Raw genomic sequence first — 24218 nt, 5'->3', positions numbered from 1 at the left:
TAGTTGTCATGCCCACATAGAACTTCATGCAAGCTTTGCACGTTGCTACATATACTAGATTCACAGATTTGCAAGTAGCATAATGTTTGAATAAATATTTCTTGTTGGTTGTGGGATGTGTAAAGGTGTCGGTAGTGGATACATGTTTGCATTGATTACAAGTGTAGCAAGGAGAAGTACCTATTTTGTGACTCTGAGGTGCATTAAAATGACATCGGTCATAGCATAGCAACCTGTTAAGTGAGGGCATATTCCTATAAGCCACTCTAGGTCTTGTGTCAACCAAAGAACTAATCGTATCATCAGCCATTAGGATGCTCCAATGCTCCAATGCTTCCTGAGTACATTTAGAATGTTGTTATTTCTATCCCACAACCAACAAGAAATATTTATTCAAACATTATGCTACTTGCAAATCTGTGAATCTAGTATATGTAGCAACGTGCAAAGCTTGCATGAAGTTCTATGTGGGCATGACAACTAGGTCATTACGAGAGCGCATCAGAGAGCATGTTTATGCTATCAGCAAGGGTAATATTGCCAATGCTCTCGCGAAACATATAGTAGAAGTGGGCAGCACACATAGCTTCAGTTTTCAAGTTTTAGAATTGGTCAACATAGGGAAGAGGTTGGGCAATTCAAAAAATAGAATAGAGGAAAGGGAGAGCAAGTGGATAATGAAATTACAAGCCCATAGATTTGGGCTCAATGAAAAGCTATCTATCATGCCTTTCTTAACATCTAGGTCCCTAAAGCACTAACATTAATCAACTTTTTATTATGTCATATTGCTTTAATTACTGATTGTTTTAATGAATGTTGTGATGTCACTATATGTTTTTTGTATAAAGGGAGGGGGTTTTATACTGCATTTATATCTGATGAAGCGTTGAGGAGCAACGCGAAAGCGCTTATACTACTGCAGTCTCTGATGTTTGTTTTCCAATAAAATGTGGATTATCGTTTTTATCTGAAGATTCCTGGAGTTTTATTCAGCTTGGCCTTACATGGTGCACTTCTTATTATCATTTTTTACTCGGTTTACTTGGACTTAATAAGAGTGCTTTATCTGGCGGTATTGTTTTATTTGCTGTTAATCCTACACTAAACTATACATACACTACTATCTATCCACTTACCTTAACCCAAACCCTAACCCTAAGGTCCGATACTATCGCACACTCACCTAACCCGCACCCTAACCCTAACTCATTTAACCCGCCCCTAAACCTAATTCACCTAACCCACGCCCTAACCCTAACTCACCTAATCCGCGCCCTAATCCTAACCACCACACAATCGCACACTTACCTGAACCTGACCCGTAAATCTCCACCACAGTGCTGAAAATAGCGAAGCCACAGAACCGGCCAACCAAATTCTTTCCCTAGGAAAGGATTCGGTGTTCTGCAGCTTCGCTATTTTTAGCGTTCGATTAAAACGGGTCGATATTAGAACATTCGAAGTTTTAAAACTTCGATGTTCTGATATAGACTCTAAAATTCAGTCTCACTAACTCATTAAACAATATCACCCCCCTCAAAAAAAAAAAAAAAAAAAAAACTTATAGTCCAGCACCTGATTAAATCAGTTTGGATTTAAAGTGTCATAATTTAAAATATAAATTGCATCTTTTTGCTTTATAGGTTCATAGGTAGATACTAGGCTATCTGCCCTAGGCCACTTATAAGCCTAGCCAGAGTGTATTTGGCTTCCGCCTCCCTATTAGATTAGCCTACTGTGCCTCTGTAAAGTAGGTCACAGAAGGTACCCTTTTAAGATTAGTTTACTGTGCCTCTGTCTAGCAGGGACATAGAAGAGATCCCAGGGGTGAATTTGCGATTTCCCATCCACGCATCCAGATTTCGCTTGAAGAGGGTCAGCGAGGGGCTATGTCTAACATGAATTGGGATTCTATTCCAGAGTGAGGGGAGCCTCTGGGAAATGAATCTGTCCCTCCAGCATGTCCTATTTATTTTTGTGCTGAGGTTTAGGTCCCTGGAGCGTGTAGCTCTAAGGGACTTGGATTTTTTGAGGTGGAGCATGTCCATTAATTCTGGGTTTGACATGGCTTTGTACGTCAGGCATAGATCACCTCTGAGTAGGCGGTAAGCAACTGAGTAGAGCTGGAGTTTCTTTAGTCGAGCTGCATAGGACATCTGTTTGTAGCCCATGATCCTCTTGGTGAGGTACTTTTGGGGTCTCTCCAGTTGCTGCAGGTGTCGGGTAAGGTACATCCCAAAAGGGGCATTGTGTTCAATTATGGGCCTAATGAGTAACGAGTAGAGGGGCACAATGACCTCTCTTGATCTAGATGCGAACCCTTTCGTGATAAGGTGGGCTATATAGAAGGTCTTTCTAACCACTTTGGCAACGTGATTATCAAAGGAGAGATTACTATCTACGTTGGTCCCCAAATCTCTAATTATTTCTTCCGTACTTAATGGATTACCACCGATGTGATAATTTGTGGGCACCTTGTTTTTCCCAAAGGGGATGACTATGCACTTTTTAGCATTTAGCTTGAGGCCGTGGCTCTGGCACCAAGCATCCGTCTCTGTGAGACCCTTTTGGAGGATGCTTGTGTCAGCTGGAGATTTGATTATGGCCCGCAGTTTGCAGTCATCTGCGAACTTTGTCAGCCATAATCCCCCCGTGTTAGCCTGAACCTCAGAGAAGTATATACCGAACAAGAGAGGTCCCAGAACTGAGCCCTGTGGGACGCCACTTGTAACTGGTTTGGATTCGGACATGGCACCTGTGATTCTGACCATGTGGGTTCTATCTCTGAGCCAGTTTGCAACCCATCTTGTGATATAGGGGTTGATATTTAAGCTGGTAAGCTTATTTATGATGCCTGAGTGGGGTATTGTGTCGAAGGCTTTGCGAGGTCCAGGTAGGCTGTGTGGACTACCTTGCCCTCATCTATGGCTTTGGTAACTGTTTCAAAGAAATCAACTAGGTTTAAGAGGCAAGATCTGCCCTTAACAAAGCCGAATTGGGTAGGGTCCAGTGTCTGGAGGCTCCCAATGTCTTTGTTTATGAGTTCCATGATAATACGCTCCATAGCTTTACAGACCAGACTAGTCAGGCTTATGGGGCAATAGTTTCCGGGGTCCATTGTGGCACCACCTTTGTGGAGTGGGACCACTGTAGCTGTACGCCATTCTTTGGGTACATATCCTGTAGTAAGGCTAAGATTGAACAGTGACTTAATGTGAGGGTTCAGTTCTTCTTGGAGCTCGTGTAAGACACAGCCTGGGACACCGTCCGGTTCCATAGATGCTGTGTTTTTTTCTTTGGAGAGGGAAGCTTTCACCTGTGCATCTGTGATGTCAGGGAGGTTACATTCAGTTGGGATAGGCATTTGCTCCTTTGGTGGGGGAGAAATTTGCGCTGAATCTGTCTGCCAGGATGTTGGCTATGTCTGTAAGTTCGGTATATTTTGTACCGTTATGCATCTTTGATGAATTCACAGCATATCTGGGAGTTTCCGTCCATGTTCCTGACATAACTAAAGAAGGCCTTGTGATTATCTTTAGTGTCTAGGGCAATTTGTCTTTCAAAACTGGCCTTTGATGATTTTATAAGGGATCGAAGGTTCTTGCTAATACTGATCAGAGATGCCTTCCCTTTTTGGGATTTTGCTCTGTCATGTAGTAGCTTCCTCCTTTTGTTGTATAGCTTATTTATGGCCGGGGTCCACCTGACCGGTCTCCTGTTTTTGGAGGAGTGAGTCTTGGTTTTATTTGGGATAGCACGATCCATGCATTCCTGCAGGTGCTCATAGAATGCATCTGTAAAGGATTCTGCGGATTGGGCTGTATTATCCTCTGGCCCAGGGGCTTTGAAGAATTCCACCTCAGTCTTGAGAAGTGCAAAGTTGGCTTTTGAGAAATTCTTTACAGTGATTTCCTTGGCTGGGGGTGGGGACGGGATATGGATGTCCAGGGAAATTTGTTTATGGTCTGATCTTACCAATAAGGGTTTACCTCTGGTGTGGAACATAGAGTCCCCATGTTGGTGATGACCAGGTCCAATATGTTGTTCCCTCTTGTGGGAGTGGTGACCAGTTGTTCCATTGCGTTAGAGTTTATAAATTCAAGGAACCGTTGGGCGAGGGTGTTTGGGCTTGAGTAGTTTTCCCAGTCAATGTTTGGGTAGTTGAAGTCACCCAATAACATAGTGTTTGGAGAGACCTTCATATTCTCCAGTGTTCTCAGGAATGCCAGGTGGGGTTCCTGTAATAGGGAGGGTGTTCTGTAGCAGGCTACAAACTGAAAGGCAGTTTTGCCCGCTGTTAGTTGCACATGGATGGTTTCCAATGCTTCGTCCAGTGCCACTAACCTGGAGGTGTAGGTATCTTTGATGAATATAGATACTCCCCCTCCTTTTGTGCTTCTGTCTGAGTTTTGGGGCCAAAACGCATGGTATGAGTTATAACCTTGTAGTGCTGGGGTGCTCTCAGGAGCCTTGAACTAGGTTTCTGTTACTGCACAGACATCGATTTTCTCCATACTGAGGAGAGCCTCGAGTGCGTGCATCTTGAGGTTTAGACTTCTGGCATTGAGTTTCTGGCATTACCTTTAGTTTTTTTTATCCTTGGGCTGTCTATGGAGGTGGGTTTGTCCTTTGAGCCTTGCCTAAAAAAGGCACTAAGGGGGTGGCAAGAGCTTTGGCCAGTATACGAAAGCCTAAGGGTGACAGGTGCAAGCCGTCCCTAGCGAAGTAACGTGGCTTGTCGAGCATGTCATCCCAGGCTGACAGACTGGATCCCCTTTGAATGACACCACTACTTTAGCCAATTGTTGAAACTGATCATTTTGTCTTTATACTGTGGCATCATTCTTGGTGAGGGCAAGATGCTACTCAAGGTCAGGGTCATACCAGCCTGGGCTACATGGTCAGAGAGCTCCTCTATGTCTCTTTTCATGTAGTCCAGGGAGGTAAGTCTCAGGTCATTCACACCAGCATGGACAATGACGGAGTCATACTTGTACTTGCTTTGGAGTGACCTGAGTGCTTGCGTTATGTGGCGGATCCTGGCACCCGACAGGCAGCTTACAGTGACCTTCCCCTTGTTCAGTCTGGTATAATAGAAAATGAAGTGGATTATATTTTCTTTCATCACAGTTTTCACATAAAACATGACACTTAAAACCACATACATTTTTGCCAGCTACTGGATTTTCCATTTCACAACGTCATGTAGTGTGTATATGTTCTTGCATACTTAGTTTAAAGATTCTGGTAGCCTCACCAATATAATACAATTCATTATCACACCATATTGCATATACCACACTTTCTGAGGCAGCATAATAATTATTCGAGGGTTTATGCAAAGGAAGCGTATGAAATGTTCTGTAATAAAAGCAAAATTTACGTTAACAAAATTGGAATGGCACACTTTAAGACTTGAGTAAACCTTAGATAAATGTGTTACAATATTATAAGATGTGTGTATCACATCTTCAAGATGCAAGTGTCTAAAAAGTACCTAGTAATAGATTTGGGAGAGATTAGGTTGAGTAGATTAACCTCTAGTGATGACTTGTTCTTGTATGAAGTGGACAAATTAAGAGGCTTTTTTGAAGCCAGAGGGTACAAAACAGAATGGTTAAAAAGGATAGAAAAGGAAGTTTTACTTTTAGGAAGTGACAAGGCTATTCCCATTTTAAAGAGTATCGGTGGACAGTGGTTAAATAACATTGGTTTGAACAACAGAACAGGTACAGGTACTACTTCAGGATTTAGTTGTTCATTTCCTTTACCCATTACAAATGAAATGGGGTTCATTAGGAGTATAATAACAGACAATTGGAAAATTCTGTTAGGAAATTCAGATTTGATCAAGGTCATTGGCCCTTGTCCATCTTTCACCTATAAGAAGGTGATTAATATGAAGAGTCTGTTGGAACAAGGATCAAGTGTTAATTATAATATTACTACAAATTCACTGCAGAAGAAGGGTAGTTATTCGTGTAATAACTGTAGGCAGCACAGATACATGAGTAATACATCTTCCGTATTTTTCAAACATAATAAAAAGACCATTTGGACTAGTGTTTTTTTCAACTGCAATAGTGATATGATAGTTTACGTGGCACAGTGCCTTTCCTGTTCATGTTATTATGTCGGAAAAACTATTAGATGCTTAAAACGACGTACATATGAGCATCAGTTAGCAATAAGGAAGGGAGATGATAAAAATGCTTTAGCTAGACATGCCAGGGTGTGCAAACACTTCAAGAAGTTTGTTTTTACAGTACTGGACAGTGTGAGCTCTGAAATGTTTTCAGGTGATTATAAAGCTAGACTACAATGTACAGAAAGTATATGGCAGATACATTTGGGCGCTGACAGTGCGCCAGGTCTTAATGATGCTATCAATCTAAAATGTTTTTTACAATGCATGTAAAGTATTTATTATTATACTTACACATACATTTTGACGTGTTTTTAGTACGTAAATGCGTTTCATACAGGGTATATTGATTTTTTAAAAACTGTATCTTTAATTTTAATGTTGAATTGTTAATTAATCATGTGATTTCTTTGATTAAGTATTTAAGTATGATGAAAGAGTAGATGGATGTTTTCTGAAGAAGTTCATGGTTATTAAATGTGAATGAAAGCTAAACAAGTGTCCGTGCTTTCCTGAGGCGTGGTGTTGGTTCTGACTTTTGGTTTTTGGTTTAAGTTCAGTTCTTAGTTACATTAGTTGTGGTTCGTTTGAAGATTTGGGAGAGATGTTGTTTGTTTCAGGAATTTAATAAAAGATGGTAAGAAGTTAGGTCAGCTTTCTTCTGATAATGAGTTGTAATTGATTTTACCATTCATGGGGTGAATGTTTGTATTTTTATGTACCCCTTGCAACACTACTGGTTAAGGTGATAGGATTTTTTTGTGGAGTAAAACATTTGTATATGGACCTTGTTCGATTTTCATTTAAACTGATTTTTTTGTTGCATTTTAAACATCCCGTATATGGTAAAAGGCTATTGGTTGCACTAACTAAAATGGTGAGCCGCATCTAAGTCCTTAAAGGAAGATTGGCAGTCATAGGTGCAGTATGCACCAGAATGCCAATGTACAACTCCATGAACATTTCAAAATATTTCTGTAAATGACAGGGGCAACATTTTTGCAACCACAGTTAACTTTAAGCTACTTGTGTATCCTTAAGGATGGAAATGCATTCTTAACTACAATACGTATCTGAGAACTTAAGCATAAATGTGTGAAAGTTTTACTAAGAACTATCAAACACTGCTTGTGATATTACTTCTAATATGTACAGCAAATGCACGATTGCACACTTATTTCATTGTCACATTTTGCCAAGTTGCACTGTATACAGTTTCCATATAAATGGAGGGTTTTCTCATTCCACACAGGACGGGGAATATAATTCAAGGTCAGAATATATATATGCCCCTAGCCATCATAAGATCACAGGTAACAACATCTGTTTCAAACTGGCTCTATGAAGCAAGCAAATAAAACACTGACTGTATTGCATATGACATGGAGTTGCAACAAGGGAAATTGAGAAGCTAGAAAGGGAGGGTAGAACTGAAATGCAAAATCTGACTTAATCATTCTGGGAGAGGAAGGTGTTTATTCCCACTACAATGTTGCCAACTACTAGAGAGAGAGAAAAAGCGGCATGGCATACAGCATAGTGACTAGGAAAGTGTTATTTGACTATGTCAAGATGTGTTGTCACGGTAGCACTTATTCATATAGTGGAACATATATACATATTTTATATGGGCTCCCTAAAATTCATAAGAATCTTGAGAAGCCACCTATGAGACCTATAATCTCTAGTAGAGGATGGGTCACTGAGCCCTTATCTATTTATGTGGAGAAAACACTTAGACCTGTTCTAGATAGTGCTACTACAGTGTTGAAAGATACTAAAAGCTTTCTGGAAGACCTTTATGTCCGTGCTGAATCGAATTTGCATGATGATGCTTTTCTTTTTGTCACACTTGATGTGATTTCATTGTTCATTGTTATTCCTAATGATACTGGAGTTGATAATGTTAGGCAGTTTCTGATTTCACATACTGATTTTTCCACCACTAAGGTTGAGGTACTGTGTTCCTTGACTGAGATTATACTTGAGAATAATGTCTTTATTTTTGAGAATAACTTTTATTTACAGAAAACTGGTGTTGCTATGGGAACTGCATGCGCTAACAGTTATCCAGGGTCTATATAAGAACACCGAACATTCAAAATGTCGAGTGTTCTAATATCGAACCCTATGAATCGAAAATTTAAAAGATCGAACATTCAGAACAGCAAATTTTTTCCTAGGGAAAAAATTTGCTGTTCCAAAACACATACACACAACACAAGCACACCAAATAAACAGCAATCCACACACATACACCTAAACTCTTACACCTAACCCTACACTAAACTATACATACACCACTAACTATCCACTTACCTTAACTCAAAGTCTATCCCTAACACTATTGCACAGTCACCTCACCCGCGCCCTAACCCTAACTCACCTACCCCGCCCTAACCTTCACGTCCACACAATCGCACACTTACCTGACCCGCGCCCTAACTATAACTCACCTAACCCGCCCTAACCCTCACGTCCACACAATCACACACTTACCTGAACCCAACTCGTAACTTTCCACCACAGTGTTGAAAATACCGAAGCAACAGAAATGGACAACCGAATTCTTTCCCTAGGAAAAAATTTGATTTTCTGTTTCTTCGATATTTTCGGTGAAAACGGGTCGATATTAGAACACTCGAAATTTTGAACGTTCGGTGTTCTAATATAGACCCGTTATCCCAACTTGGTCCTTGCAAACTGGGAAAATAGTCTGGCCTTGAATGGTAATACATTTTCTTTCTCTACTGGATTTTATAGGCGTTTTGTGGATGACATATTTATTATGTAGAAAGATAATGAACAAGAGTTTAAGGCATTTGTTGACTTTCTACACAAAACAACTGATTTTTTGAGGTTTAGCTATAAGGTTTCTAGACAATCTCTGGAGTTCTTGGATATCTCTGTATGCAGACAAGATCTACATGATATTTCAACACGTATATACAAGAATGCCTGTAAAAATATACTCTGTGACTGAGTAGTAGTATGCATCCATGTCATGTTATGCGGAATATCCTGAAAGGCCAGTTTTTAAGAGTAATGAGGTTACATAACAAAGATGATGATCTGCAGTTAGCCTTTGAACAATTAAAAAGAGATTTTGTGGAAAGGGGTTATAGTCAGTCTATTGTGGATGAATGTGCCACTACAACTGTAGCCTTTAGAAGAACTAAAGGTAAACCATATTTTTCAAGGAGAGCTGAACATAGATGTGATAATTCTACACCTTCACAGCACTGTGTTACCAATATACCCACATTCACATACTCCAGTGATGTTGGGCTAGTTTGTGACGTGATGTGGAAGAATTGGCTTATTTTTACTAGCGGATCCTGAGGTTAGACAGGTCATTGACTCTGAACTTGAGTCAGAAAGGAAGGGGACCTTTAGATGCCATAATTGTAAAGCTTGTGAATACATCTTTACATGAACCTCGTTTACACATATTTCTGGTGTCACCATCAATTTAGACTTTTACGCTGATTGTAAAAGCAAGGACCTTGTATATTTTGCTACCTGTTGCACATGCAATGTCTTTTATATTGGGAAGACTAACAGGTTGTTTAAGGATAGGATTTTGGAACACTTGAATGATATAGCCAGATGTAAAAACACTAGTGCTTTAGCTAAGCACGTTATGTTGAAAGGAACTACCCATTACTTCAAGTTTTTTGTGTTAAGAGTTAATGAGTCGCAATCCTAGGGAATTTGATAAGAAGAACAAAACTGAAGTATATGAACAGAGATGGATTTTACTGCTGAAAGCATATGTTGAACCAGGTTTAAACGAGAGGGAGTCCCTTAAACCTGTTTTAAAGAAAAGAGCATTGTGGCACTAATAGGTCTTGATACATACTTTTTTGTGTGTGTTTTGTTCCTTGTACAAACTGGTGTGTAATGTTCTCTTTTTATTTGTTATACAAGAGCATGTGAAACAAATTTTTATGTAGCTTCTGTTTCTCTCTTAGTTTTCCATTAGAATATTATTTCTTTTCTTCTCTCTGCTGCATGTATACCACTGCATATCTAGTTTTAATAGGTCTAAATGTTTGTCACGTTGCTTTTAGTGAGTGTGCACAGCTTATTTATGACATTTATTAGTTTTTTATTTTTGTTACACCTGTACATTCGAGCAAGATTCTGATATCCTTTCTGCTTCAACATTTAATGCATTTATCTATATTTATAGTCGGGTGTAAAGCAACATAAAGAGACTGATTGATATTTTTAATGATTTATTACTGTATTTGGAATAAGTTTAACAAATCTTTACATTTGATGATGGGAATATTGTTTTTATTGCTGCGTCTTTAACAAATGGTAGGCTGCTTTTATCGACTGGGAGGGATTTTTTTATTAACATCATCACATGATTGCTGAACTCTCTGTGATTGGTTGAGTTTTTATTTTAACTAGTACCTAGACTTTGTGTTACGTCTGTGGTGGTGCAGCGGTAGCATTGTTACCTCACAGCAAGAGGTTCTCCCGTTCGATTCTCGGCTTGGGTTGGGAGTGCCTTCTGTGCAGAGTCTGCATGTCCTCCCCACGGTCGAGTGGGCGTTTGAAAGACATGCGTTGAATGGGCGTGCCTTCGTTGAAGGCTGGGCATCGGGCTGGCAACTCGACACCATAAAAACCAACTGCCAATCATTAGCGGACTGGAGTTCCACTGTGGTGACCCCTAATCGGGAAAAGCCGAAAGACAAACAACAACAACCTAGACTTTGTGTTCTGTCATGGCCTGATGAAGCAGAGTTTACTCTGGGAAAGCGCTTACCTTCTGTTTTAATAATGTTACTTCTATACATAGTGATTTAAAGCCGTGTTTGGGAGGAGTTTTTGTTACTGTTTTGAACATGTATAGATACAAGAGGATGCATACCATGCCCTCTCAACTGTCAGTATCATACCAGCCTCCAGGGGGTGGGGGTTATGGCCAAAAAAATAGACAATCCCTTACAGCAGCCTAGATGACAAAAGCACTGTGATTTGAAAAATTAAAGGTTGTGGTTAAATGTGTCAAACTCGGATGTCAGTAGGCAAGGGAGAGAAAAAAAGAAACATGAAAATAAAAAGTACTTCTCTATAGAAATGAACTTTTTGTTACTATATGATTGGATGGGAGAAAGGAAATTCACCCCAGGGATCACGTCAGTCGCCCTGCTAGACAGGGGTCCAGGGAAGTAAATAGTGTGGGAAGAAATAGCCAGGGTATTGTTACGGCTAGGCTTATATAGGCCCTAGGGCCGATAGCCTAGTACCAACCTATGAGCCTATAATACAAGTATACTGAAAATCCCTGGAAAAGTAAGGCAAGGACAAAATGGCCTAGCAAGCCTTAACAATGGGCTTCATATAAGTCCTTAAAAATGGAACAACAGTCTTAACTGCATCATGCCCATTTTTGGGTCCAGGCTGCATCTCTGACCAACAGTTACCCACTACCACCCCTTGATACCCCAACTCCCAACCTCAGTATTACCCTTATTTCTGGGACCACTGACAGGTTTGGAAGAAGAGGGGGAGAGAGAGAGAGAGAGAGAGACAGAAAGTGAGACAGGGAGAATGATTTTCCACCAGAGAGAGCAGTATCCTGGGAACAAACAGAAGTAGCACCCTCAACATTATTCTGCTTGCAAGATGTTTTTTACTAAGCCATAGCACTTTCTGGTAATGTGCCAACAGCAGCATCAGCCTGGGACTTACAACAAGGAGTGGCTACCAGCATATGTCCCCATCCTGGGCTATACAGTCCATGGATGTTCTGGAAGTTCTGGTATGCAAAACATCTGATTAATATAGTTGTTTAGAAAGTCAAAAACTGTGTGACATGATCTGAGGGCATCTGCCTAAATGTGGGAACCATATCTTCTCTCTAACCAAAGGATTACACTCACAATTCCTTGATGTGTTTCATGACCACTCCAAGCTACTCATCTTGTGACAGAAATATGATTAGCTGTGTCCCTTTTAAAATGAATTTGCCCACTGGCAATATGTTAGGTAACGTTGACAGTTTTCATATGTCTTTAAAACTGAAGCTTGTCATATTAAGTCTGCACCGTGCATTATTCTGCTATATCTCTGATATTTTGTAATACAGACTCTTCAGCTTTCATTTTTAATTTCTTCTAATGTCAACTTCTTTGGTACAGTACTTTAAGCAATGAAATGTGGATATTCCTCAGCAAGTTTCAAATCTCTACTCTTTTCTTGATTGTTGTTACTGGGTACAGCAGAAGTGGCCAATCTTTCAGCATTAGTGGGCCACATGGGCACTCAATGCTAGCTCAAGGGTTGTAACCTGTGATAAAATACCCTGCCTATACCCCACCATCCCTGAAAAATTACACAAGACACAAGATTAAATTATACCATAGTAAATGATAACACATCCACTTTAAGTTATTTGTAGTATGTTACATGTACTCTGCATCTCACTTCCAAGCATTCAAGCATCTCTTCATAATGGTAGGAATGGTGACTGAACTAAAAACACCTAAAACTCACAACATGCAGGTGCCTTTCTCCTAAATGTTGAGATACTTATTACAGACATGTGCACCTGGAAAAAATATGACAAATCTTATCCAAATGGCAGTCACACCACCCTCTACCAAAAATGTTCAGCTTTTGAACTTAATTTGGAAAACATTTATTTACTTTAGTTAACTTTTAGATTTTGTCCCTTTAAGATAAGAGCACTAATTTGAAGACGCTGTCCCACAGCCAAATACCTTGTCACATTTTTATTATAGATCTCCAACCCACCCTTGCTACAATGATAACAATGGCATGGGAATGTCTTTCAAAAACAGTTACTCTAGTGACCAAGACTTAGATATATTTAGCCATGGTTTGAGCCCATCATAACAAAAAAACAAGAACAGCATAACCCCAATATTACAAGAGACACCCTATGCCTTCAATAAAGTCACTTCGTAATGGATAAATGAAAAAAACTACAGACAAAACCAATAAATAATATTTATAAGTACTGTCACAACAGGAGATACCGCCAGCACAGCTAGCTGGAATTATACAAACAATCACATGTCATTGGCGAATATCAAAATGATTTATATAAAATGCTTGTGTTGCAAATGTATTGGAGCTGTGTGTTATGTGTACATCAAACTTGTTTGTATAGGCGTGTGTTGAAAAGGTATTTTATAAAGTGTTTGTGTTTGAAATGCGTCCACAGTGTGCCCTGCTGGAAGAAAGCAGAAATGTACATGCCCTATTGTAGCTGTCTAAATGTATATGCTTTAACAGTGCAAACTGGAATACAGGAGGTTAACTTCAGTCCAGCAAATGTTAGGAAAATAGCTGAAATTAAATTACTTTACAGGCTATGCAATAAAAGATGGTATCTTTCAGTTTTCATTGCAGCTAGAGACACAGAGTCTGTGCTGAAAGTCTTTCTGTATCGTCTTTAGGGTGAATTAATTGCTAGTCCTGAAAGCATGATGGAATGCAATTGTTTTATGACTTCAAGCATCTGCCAAAGATCTGATGTCTGTGTATTTTCACAGGTAGATGCTAAATACTTCCAGCTTCATCAATGACTGTATGGCCTGGGAACTAGCAGTCAGATGACACAAAATGATGTAATTCTGTAAGTTATCCCAACAGAAATATTTGAGATATTAATGTGAGAAGTCTCTTAGTGAGACAGAACATTCTGTATTCTGTCTTGGACCTGACAACAACTAGAAGATCCACTCACCACATCTGCCTTGCTCTATTAGTAAGTTCTTAGATTATAGTAATTCTCTTAGATACAGTCGGGAATATAGTAAAGCATAGTTTAGGTATTTTTCTTTATTTATTTGAGATTGTCCTGCAATGTTGTTTTAAATATTTCCTGAGGTTTTAAACTCTGATGTCACTGTGAATATACATTTAGTATTGTCTTGTTCTTTTATTTATTATTAAATAAATTTAAACCTTTCATTGTGGCTGATCTGTGTAGAGATATTTAAGTTTTGAGAGTACTTGCATATTTTTTGGTGACACTGTGTGGACAACTCCTAACAGCCTTGCTCTTGGCCAAACTACCATTTGTGGTATTATTAATATTACACAGTGAAACCGGACACCCTTTGTTAAGGGCCTTAAAGTAGCTGATAAGGGATTCTGGTGGCAGTGAAAACTACCTAACAGTCTGAGCAGAAGGGGGCATAGCTAGTAAACTTGTGCCAGCCTTTCCCAGGTGGTGTGTGTGTGTGTGTGTGTGTGTGTGTGTGTGTAAAACACATCTCCAAGTGTGTGTGTCAGCTACTTGGGCAGGGACACGAAGCACTGGTTGGACAGAGACAGTTTTGGAGGACTTGGCTTGGAACCCTGGGTAAGGACTCAAATCTATAGCTGTGCCAGTGGGGAGTCTTACTGGAGATCTGGAGAAAGAGTGAGAAGCCGGCCCCGGACTGATGATGGTCTCTGCGTGCTCTTAAGGGAAATTGCACTAAATGCAGAGAGCTGCATCTGGAAATACTGTGTGTACTTGTAATCCTGCCAGTGAACATCCCCCACTGTTGCCAGTGGTGAGGACTGAGGCTCCTTGATTACTGGTCCAGTGGTGGGACATCACAAGTACTATAAGCAGAAATAACTAGAAAAGCACAACTCTCAGTAATATAGACCATTAAAGTACTACAGTAACTGTTCACTATAAAGTAAATGTTTTCAGTTGCCCAGTATTTCATTGTTAACCTACCACCCTGCAGACATAGAGAAGAAATTGTACCCAAAAGGTGTGGAAGTTGTAAAACATTAGCAAAATATATTCCCCCAGCGTGTGCAGACTAACAGAAAGAGTAGGAGCCTTTGTCACTTTGAAAATCAAAGAAACATCACCAACCATGACACTTGACACTTACGGGGTGCCTTCCTCGTAAGTACATAGTTAGGTACCAGAAACCTTTGCAAATTAAGGCTGAACCAAAGCGATCTAAATCAGCAGTATTCCACAATAAAAGGGGACAATACCCTGAAGCTTGATGCAGCCACATTAACTATTGGCTTCGATATTTTTTTACTGTCTTTTGGTTTTTGCACATGCATCCATACCTCTCAACCTTTTCGTACAAAAAATCTGGAAAAAGCCTGACAGAATGGGTGGACAAAGGTCCAGCAATAGGGACAGATTTTAAATATTCCTCTTATAAACTTAGAAAATTGCTAGAATAACTGAATTTGTCTTAGTATGCATTTTTCTGAAGGATATGAAGTCTGAAACACAAATGCATATCATTATTTGGTGACTTCAGTCCTCAGATCATCCCAGTTATTTGCCAAAAATCACAAATTTTATAAGGAACAGACCAGAAATATGAGGTAAAAATCTGGACATTCTGGCAAAAATCTGGACAGTTGAGATGCATGCATGCAAACGTTTAATGAACTAAAGGATCAAAAGGCAGAGATGAGAAGACTGAGGACCATATACAATATGCAGGCCACAGACTAGTCACTTTTGGTTTAAAGTGTACCTACTAATGAAGGCATGTGGGCTGGCTTTCCTACCTTATTTTGCAAAGAATTTTAAAAGAATAAGACTGTAGTTAAACAAACTTTCTATTCTTGCTAAACGTTTTGATCCTAGATTGCTACATATTTTCCCTGTGGCTTGTGATCACTAACTTGTTGCCAGATAATTCTGCCAAACTGAAATCTAAATCAGTGCACAAAAGATTAATTACAGATTACATGGAAGCAAAACTAATTGGGGTAATGTGTTCACTGCAAAAACTGCTGAAGGAATGTGGAAAGTTTTGAAAGAGAAAATTGAGTGCAAAAAAAAAAAAATCTAAAAAATGTTTAACATCAGAATCTAGGCATACAACATCAAGAAGATATTGTTTCATAAGAACAACATACTTAATTATGGTGAGAGAAAAAAATAAAAATTGGAAAACAGGTTGAGTTACAACACTGAAAACTGAACTAAACAAGCTGGAAAAGCAAATTAATCATAGTGTCAGACAAGATCAAGAAAAATTTGAAGAAAATTTATATAAAGATATTGAGCATAATAGGAAACCATTTATAGATACATAAGATGTGGAAGGATTAAAGACCTGCAGATTGATGAACTGTGTGTAGATTCTAAAACTTATTCTCAGATACAACAGATTACAGATATATTTGCAAAATCTTATGCAAAACAGTTTGGCTCCACAAAGGCAGTGATAAGTTGTCCTACTGAAATCCAGGTAACCTGAGATACAGAAACCAAATTAGATTATACTGAAAAAGAACTATGCAAACTGGATCCGAACAAAGCACACGGAGGAAATGGCATTAGTAATAATGACCTGAGAACACTTCAACAAGAACTTACAGTACCATTATGTCAGTTATTTACTAGGATGTGCAGATATGGGGAGATCCCTCAAGACTGCACTTATGAGACGTGCACTTATTAAACCTGTCTTTAACGGAAAAGGGAGTAGGACAAACCCAAAGTCATACAGACCCTTAAGTCTACTTTCACATTGTGGAAAAATAATTGGGAAGGTAATATTGGATGTTATTGTCATAAATGGAAAAGTCGGGACCATGTGCAGGATCTGGGAATATATTACTAGCCTATTTCCCTTCCCCTATATGCCTTGCTCATGCTATACCTGGCTGGGAATGGCAAACTATGGTGTACTCCTCCCCTCTGCCCCTAAGGGCATGCACATTCCACCCCCCCCCCCAGCCAGATATTGATTCTCCCTGGTTCCAGACTTCACTAGAACACCATTGGAGAGACATCAGCACATACCCTCCCGCCAGGATACGAATGATCCATCCTCCCATCTAACTATAGTAAGCATCTGAGCTGCTAATCACACCTGGGTTGTAGTCAGGGCTTTATCCCTCTGCACCACTGGAGCTGCACACCTGCAAATTTAACCCCCAACTCCCTTACTGCAACTTCCCAGAGAATCACACAATCACATATGCATCCATTTTCATACACTCATGCACATATCTTCTAATACTAGCTTACTACTAAACTCTCCATCACTTACCCCTACCATGATGGATGAACATGGCCTGTTGGCTGTGTTCACTACAGCAATGTGGAAGGGCTGTCCATGCTAATCTACATGACTGATTGATTCTTTGAATCATTCACCATGTACATGCCTTTCTGGAGGCAGTTCAGGGGGAAAGCACATGCCTCTCGCTGGACTGCTTCATTAGCACTTAGCATGACTGAGCAGAAAGCCTGCCACAGTGCTGCATGTCTTCATGAAAATGCACATTGGTAGGGCTGTCTATGAATTCAAAAATGTTACCTCTAGGTAACCATTATGATTTCACCTCATGATACTTACTGTTTTTTTTTTTGTTTTGTTCCAGAGTATCAAAAATATATACTTTTCTCCTGCTTAACGCAACAACATTGCCTTTAGTCTTAAGCCTTTTGAACAGTTAATTGCTGTTGCATAACTCTTAAATAATTGCACTGTTTACCATTTCAACTCCAGTGAAAACTGGTCCATAACTACTTTAAAATAGAGAAGTAATGGCTGTTGCACAGACAGTACTTTACTTGCATTTGTTTACTTACTTTGCTGAATAAAAAATGCATTTTAAAGTTAAACTAAAATGACCATGGCTGTACATGTGTCTACTAGTCACTGTATGTAGTACATTTGAAAACTGTTGTGACTGCAGTCTATGTAGTGAATCTTGACAAATGAAACAATAGTGATATAGGTCTATTTTAGGAAATGATGACTTATGCTTTGAAGATCCTTCCTTCCTAAAATGTTTCTGAATAGAACATACAGCTAATTACTAACTCACTAGATGATGATTAAGGGAAATTAACTTATCAGCTAAATATTTCAGTTTGTTTACAGAACACATAACTTTCTGACATACTACCATGTATGGAGACTCTGTCCTTCTTGATGGTATATTCTGTCTTTAGAAAGGTCTCTTATCATTGCCATAAATACATTTAAGTTCCTACTTCTGAGCAGGTCTAACAAATGCTAATTGCACAGCCAAGCTACATGTGGACAGACATGGCTGTGAAGAGGTATTTGCACACAGTCTGTACATTAATACACTTGGAACTATACAATGGATCTAAGTGGCCACTGTTCAAATAAAACAGTGCAGGTAAATTAACAAAAATAATTTAAAATGCAAACATCATTTTTTACAATGCCACTTCATGTTTAAGATCAACTACTAAATTATTTCAATAGAAAGAGCATTTAAACAATCATAATAACTCTTAACAGAGCATATCACCAGTCACAGATCTAGATTTCTAGCTTCACTATACATTCCTTTTGGATAATTACAATATTCAGAGTGTGCACATGAAGGCTCACATTCAGTTTCACATGAACAATAACATTCCGTTTTACAAAGATTGTCTTTATGGTTCAATTCTGTCTTCGAGGCAGTGAATAAGGATTTACCATCCAGCCTGTTGTCTTCTTTGGATGGTTAATGGTTCAGTATCCAAGTATGCAAAGAACAGAAAAAGTATTTAAGATAGGCTAACACTGCAGGACTTCCCTGCTAAATGAAGCTTTGTTCATATACTACAATTCCAAGCTATAGTGCTTTACAAAGATATGCATTGAAAACAATTTAACTGTGGCAAAAATTCAGTAATCCTGAGAGAGAATTTGCTGAATAATTTTTATTTGATACTGAATGGTGCTTCAGTGAAACTAATTTTCTGCTTTTTATACCTTTTCTTCAAGGTCTGGTGACCCCGGTGTTACCCCATATACCAAGGAGCTGTGCAGGGATGCAGACCACTGCATAATGAGCGTCTGTGGAGCATTGACTCCAAAAAACAGCCGACTTCCACGTCAGTCAGTCTGTTTTGATACAAATGGTTTGTGGCGAATTAGTCACAACCAAAATGGCTAGTGCCATACTGTGGGACAAATGCCTGCTGTACTCACATTCTTGATAAGGGCAACCAAAGTAACCACTCTTGTAAACAAAGCGTCCTTTAACAGCAATTAAAAGAGGGCAATTATTTTCTTGGCAGCAAAAAACAAAGCCGACAGCCAACCTTTTGGAGGGAGTTAATTTGGCTGCTGGCTTCTGTATGCCTCCTAGAGCAAGTAAATTAACAAAATGCCCATTTTATGGAGATCCTGAAACTTAAAAATGTACAGTGCGCATTTCCAGAAAAGGTATAAAACTATTGCTTACTTTCATTTTTGAGTCTCCAGGAAAATGTCGGGAAGTGAGTGGACAGGTTTACAGAACCATTACAAACTACAATGAAGAGAAAATTAAACATATTTATATTAAACCTATCAGGCTTCCCTCCACAGAACCTTGGAGTTATGAGATTCTGCCAAGCTGATGGTCACTGAAAGACAACTTACCAAAAGAAAATCCAATACCTTAATATAAAATGGGATCAAAAATATAAATGGAATGCTTCTTATTTTAAACACTGCGGCACCAGGGGAGTATTCAGATTCTTAAATAGACACCTCAAATGTAAAACCCATACATAAATTGTTGAGTCAACCTATATTATATCAAAATGCGATGCTCAGCTATGCCAATGAACAGAGACATTGCTGTTTCTAATTCAGCATCATAAACAAATCTGCAACATACCAGCTTTCTACATGCATCAAAGAACACTGATCTAAATTATGTTTGCCTTACAATGGATGACTTTAAAGTGGTTTGTTAATTTTGGCAAGTACTTCACAGCATTTAGAGAGTTAAATGTCATGATGCACTAGTACCACGATCATTCCTTTTTTATTTGAGCCATTTTTAATAAAAATGCTTTCGTAAGCTCCTTTATTAAACCATGGTCCAGATAAGTTTAGTGTATCCTTAAGTGACATCAACTTAGGGTAAGTGTAAAGAGCATCCAATAAAATCTATGGATGAATAGTCCTTACACCTACCCACTTACCCTAAGCTGACATCACTATTGTGAACGTTTGCTAGTTTATCCTTGGTGGCATAATGTGGGGAAAGCAGCAGTTTTAAAAACTTATTAGAAGAAAAGGAGCAGCTGAAAACATTCACATATATAGTGAAAATGCTGTTCAGCACTTACTGCAACACATATCATTGTGGCAAGGTGAATTTCAGTTTATTAACACATCACTTTAACAATCTGGGTACAAACTGGTAACAACATGCTCATATCACTATAACAGACCAGGAATTCTTGGATTTCCTATGTTTTTTAGACATGTTTTAAGTTTTTCCCCCTGTGACACTCTGTCAGTCAGCTTCATCCCAAAGAACTTCTCCCCTCTGACCAAAGTTTCTGGCTTACCCTCGTGGACCAGGGCCACACCTCTGTTGGGGATAATCCACAAGCAAAATCCTCTGGTCTTAAGTTGGTCATTAGTGAAGGTGGATTAGCTGCTGGCACAATGCTATTCTTAACACTCCACAGAGATATTCACTTTTCTGTCCCTAACCTCTTTTACCCTATGGTCTGACATGCATGCAGCCAAAGCAGGGACGGCAGTTCTGGCCTGATGGCACGTGTGCTTCCAAATATGTGCCTATTCCTGGTTATACAGCACAGTGCTGCTTAGTAGTACTGTGTGCACATTACAGTCCTCTGTCTCTTGGTGTGTGCATCGGTCTCTATCAGGTATCAGTGCTTATAAACCTTGGCCATTTCCATTCTCATAGAGTGGATGAGTCAGCATCAGGTACTCATATTCACCCCCCTCACACACACACACACACATTGAGCTTCTCCATCTCCTTAGCAAGTAAGTCTGGCTTTTAGCACTGAGAATTAAGGTTTTGACTGTTATATAAAAAAAAAGGTTTTGAACTGTTAACGAGCAGTTTCCTGTGTACAAAAATATGGGGGTTGATTATTTCCCCCTTCACTTGCCTGCTGTGTGACTCTAAGCAGGACACTTAAGCACAGAATCTAGTGGGCTTACCCAGTTAGCAAATGTGAAATAAAAATAGCAAACTGGCATTATTTTGAACATAGTCACAGCATTATCCCACTTCATGATGGAATCAGTGTGTTTATCAGACTTACAATACATTAGATTATTAGCAATGCCATCAATTTGATAAATTTGATTAAGCGCTTGCCACTATTAGTTAACTATAATCACTGGCAACATCTTTATTTTATTTGAATTTGTTAACAAGGGAACAGCATTGATCACGACTGACAAATTTCAATCTGAATGTGGGCAAGTAGCAAAATGCAACAAAATATATTAAGACTGTACAGACATAAATATAAATAGATAAAAGAGCACAGAGGAAAATTAACTAAAAAGAAACATTAGCACTGAAAAAATAGAAGTAAAGTAGAGAAATATACAGCTAAATACATATAAGTACAATAAACAAAGAATATGGATGGTCAAGCGTTATGGTTAGGGGAGAAGGAAGATAAGTTGAAGAGGCAGACAGATGTAGAAGTGGTTGGGTAATATTTTCTGACGGGTGAGTTTTACACAGTAATGGTTAATTTCCAAAAATATCAGTATTTCCTAATTTTTCAGAGATTTCTTTTCCAAAACTACTTAATTCAGCCTTACTAACTAGGAATGCATAATATGGCTAATGCCTAGTCCACATGCTATGATAGCTGTCACCACTTACTGAATCAATTAATACCAAGATGTTTAAAAGTATATAGCAAACATGCACCGTGTGTGTGTGTGTGTGTGTGTGTGTGTGTGTATATATATATATATATATATATATATATATATATATATATATATACACATACACACACAAAAATTTGATATTGATAGAATATTAGAAATTTGTACTTTGATTTGGTTAGTCCCACTAGACTAGTCGCTTCTCCAGGTGAGACAGAGGTAGTTATACCATTCATGATATCTGCAACAGCACTACCCACTGTATCTGTTGCATCTATCATAAAAGTATTTTGCCTGATATTGTAGACTGTACAGAAGATTTGGTACTGGAATTTCTGTTTTCAGCTGTGGCGTTTTGTTGTCCCTGCACTAGGGGCACTCCTTGGTGGTGTTGCCAACTGGTTCACTGACAGAACCCACACTGTGAAAGTAGCAGACTCCAAATCCGACTTCAGAGCAGTGACAAGTAGAGTACCACAGGGTTCAGTCCTGGGTCCTCTCCTGTTTGGTATCTACTTCTCTGAAGTATAGGCTAACACAGAAAGTCTTTGGCTAATGAAGTTCGCAGATGACTGCAAACTATAAGCCATAATCGAAACTCCTAACGATGTGGACATCCTACAAAAGGGCCTCACTGAGACAGATGCCTGGTGTCAAAGCCATGGCCTCAAGCTCAGTGCCAAAAAGTGCATTGTCATCCCTTTTGGTAAAAACTCTGTACCCATGAACTACCACATAGGCGGTAGTCTACTTAGCACCGAAAGTGTGATAAAAGACCTTGAGGTACAGGTGGACAGTAGTCTCTCCTTTGATCACATCACCACAGTAGTCAGGAAATCCTTCTACGTGGCACACCTCACAAAAGGTTTCTCATCCAGGAAAAGAGGTCATTGTTCCCTCTACTCATCACTCATTAGACCCAATATAGAGTACAATGCCCCTTTTGGTATGCACCTCACAAGACATCTACAACAACTGGAAAGGCTGCAGAAATACCTCCGAGGATTACCGGCCTCAAACAGATGCCCTACGCAGACCGTCTCAAAACTCCAGGTTTACTCCGTCACATATCGCCTACTCAGAGGTGATCTCTGCCTAACATACAAAGCTATGTCAAACCCAGAGCTGCTGGACATGCTCCACGTAAAGAAAGTCCAATCCCTCTGAGCTACACTCTCTAGCGACCTAAACCTTGTCACCACAATAAACAGAACATGGTGGAGGGATAGATTCCTGTCCCAGAGACTTCCCATACTCTGGAAAAAACTACCTATCTATATCAAACAAAGCCCCTCATTAGCACTCTTCAAGAAAAATCTTAATGATTGGATCGGAAATAGGAAATTCACCCTGGGGATCACTTCTGTGGCTCTGCTCGATAGGGGCACAGGAAAATAATTTTCTTAGGTGGCGAAAGCCAGAGTACCTTTTTGGCTACGCTTATATAGGCCCTAGGGCAAATAGCCTAATACCAACCTATGAACCTATATATATATATATATATATATATATATATATATATATATATATATATATATATATATATATATATATATATATGGGATCCGTCAATATGTTCGAAATTTCACTACTTCGAACCCCACTTCACCGAGTCCACTTGTTCGAAGTAGTGAAACTTGGAGCATTGATTTCGGCAGTCACACTACAGCATGGAATGGGAATATTCCCTTTTCCCCCACTGTAGTGCGATCTCGGAGTTGGTATATTTAAGTAGGGGGGTGTGGGGGGGGGGCACAAAACATGCAAAAACATGTTTTAGTGGTTTGTTTTTTTTTTGGGTAGCCCAGGGAACTAAACTTCAGCAAAAGTTCACTTTCGTTTAAGTGTAGGGTCTACTGCTCTATTTCGAAGAAGTGTATTTTCAATGTACAGCAGCAGACCCATATATATATATATATATATATATATATATATATATATATATATATATATATACAGACATTCACACAAACACACACACTTAATGAAACTTGAAGCAAAAAAGTATGCAACTCCAGGGGAAAATGTGAAACAACTTGCAATATAGCCAAATATGTAAGCTCTGAGACAACTGAGAATAACAGTATAACAATAACAATAATAATACATATAATATATAATATAAAATAATTATATATATATATATATATATATATATATATATATATATATATATATATATATATATATATATAAAGAGAGAGAGATAAAATAGTTTAGTACACACTCAGATTTGCTGTTGTCAGAAATGGTAACTTTACTTAGAATATCACCACTTTTATTATCGCTGCTATGACTTCTTTTGAACTCGAGTAACTGCTTTTAATTACTTCTGAGGCCCTCATTTCTGAGACCATGACATATGCTAAACATTCTGCTATGACTGAAAAAAATAGTATTTCTATTATCTTCACACAGCAGAAGTCTGTCACATCTGCAACCCAAAGTCT

General features: G+C 38.9%; 1 protein-coding gene across 1 annotated transcript in view; it reads right to left on the bottom strand.

Moving 5' to 3' along the window:
- Positions 1-24218, bottom strand: part of LOC122806067 (GRIP and coiled-coil domain-containing protein 2-like) — a 1105805-nt gene that overhangs the window by 98207 nt on the left and 983380 nt on the right. The gene's annotated exons all lie outside the window — the stretch shown is intronic.

Source organism: Protopterus annectens, chromosome 7.part0 (genome assembly GCF_019279795.1).
Source record: "Protopterus annectens isolate FY-2018-M chromosome 7.part0, PAN1.0, whole genome shotgun sequence".
NCBI lineage: Eukaryota > Metazoa > Chordata > Ceratodontiformes > Protopteridae > Protopterus > Protopterus annectens.
Note: the sequence above shows the minus strand (reverse complement) of the source record. Positions and strands in the feature narration are given on the sequence as shown.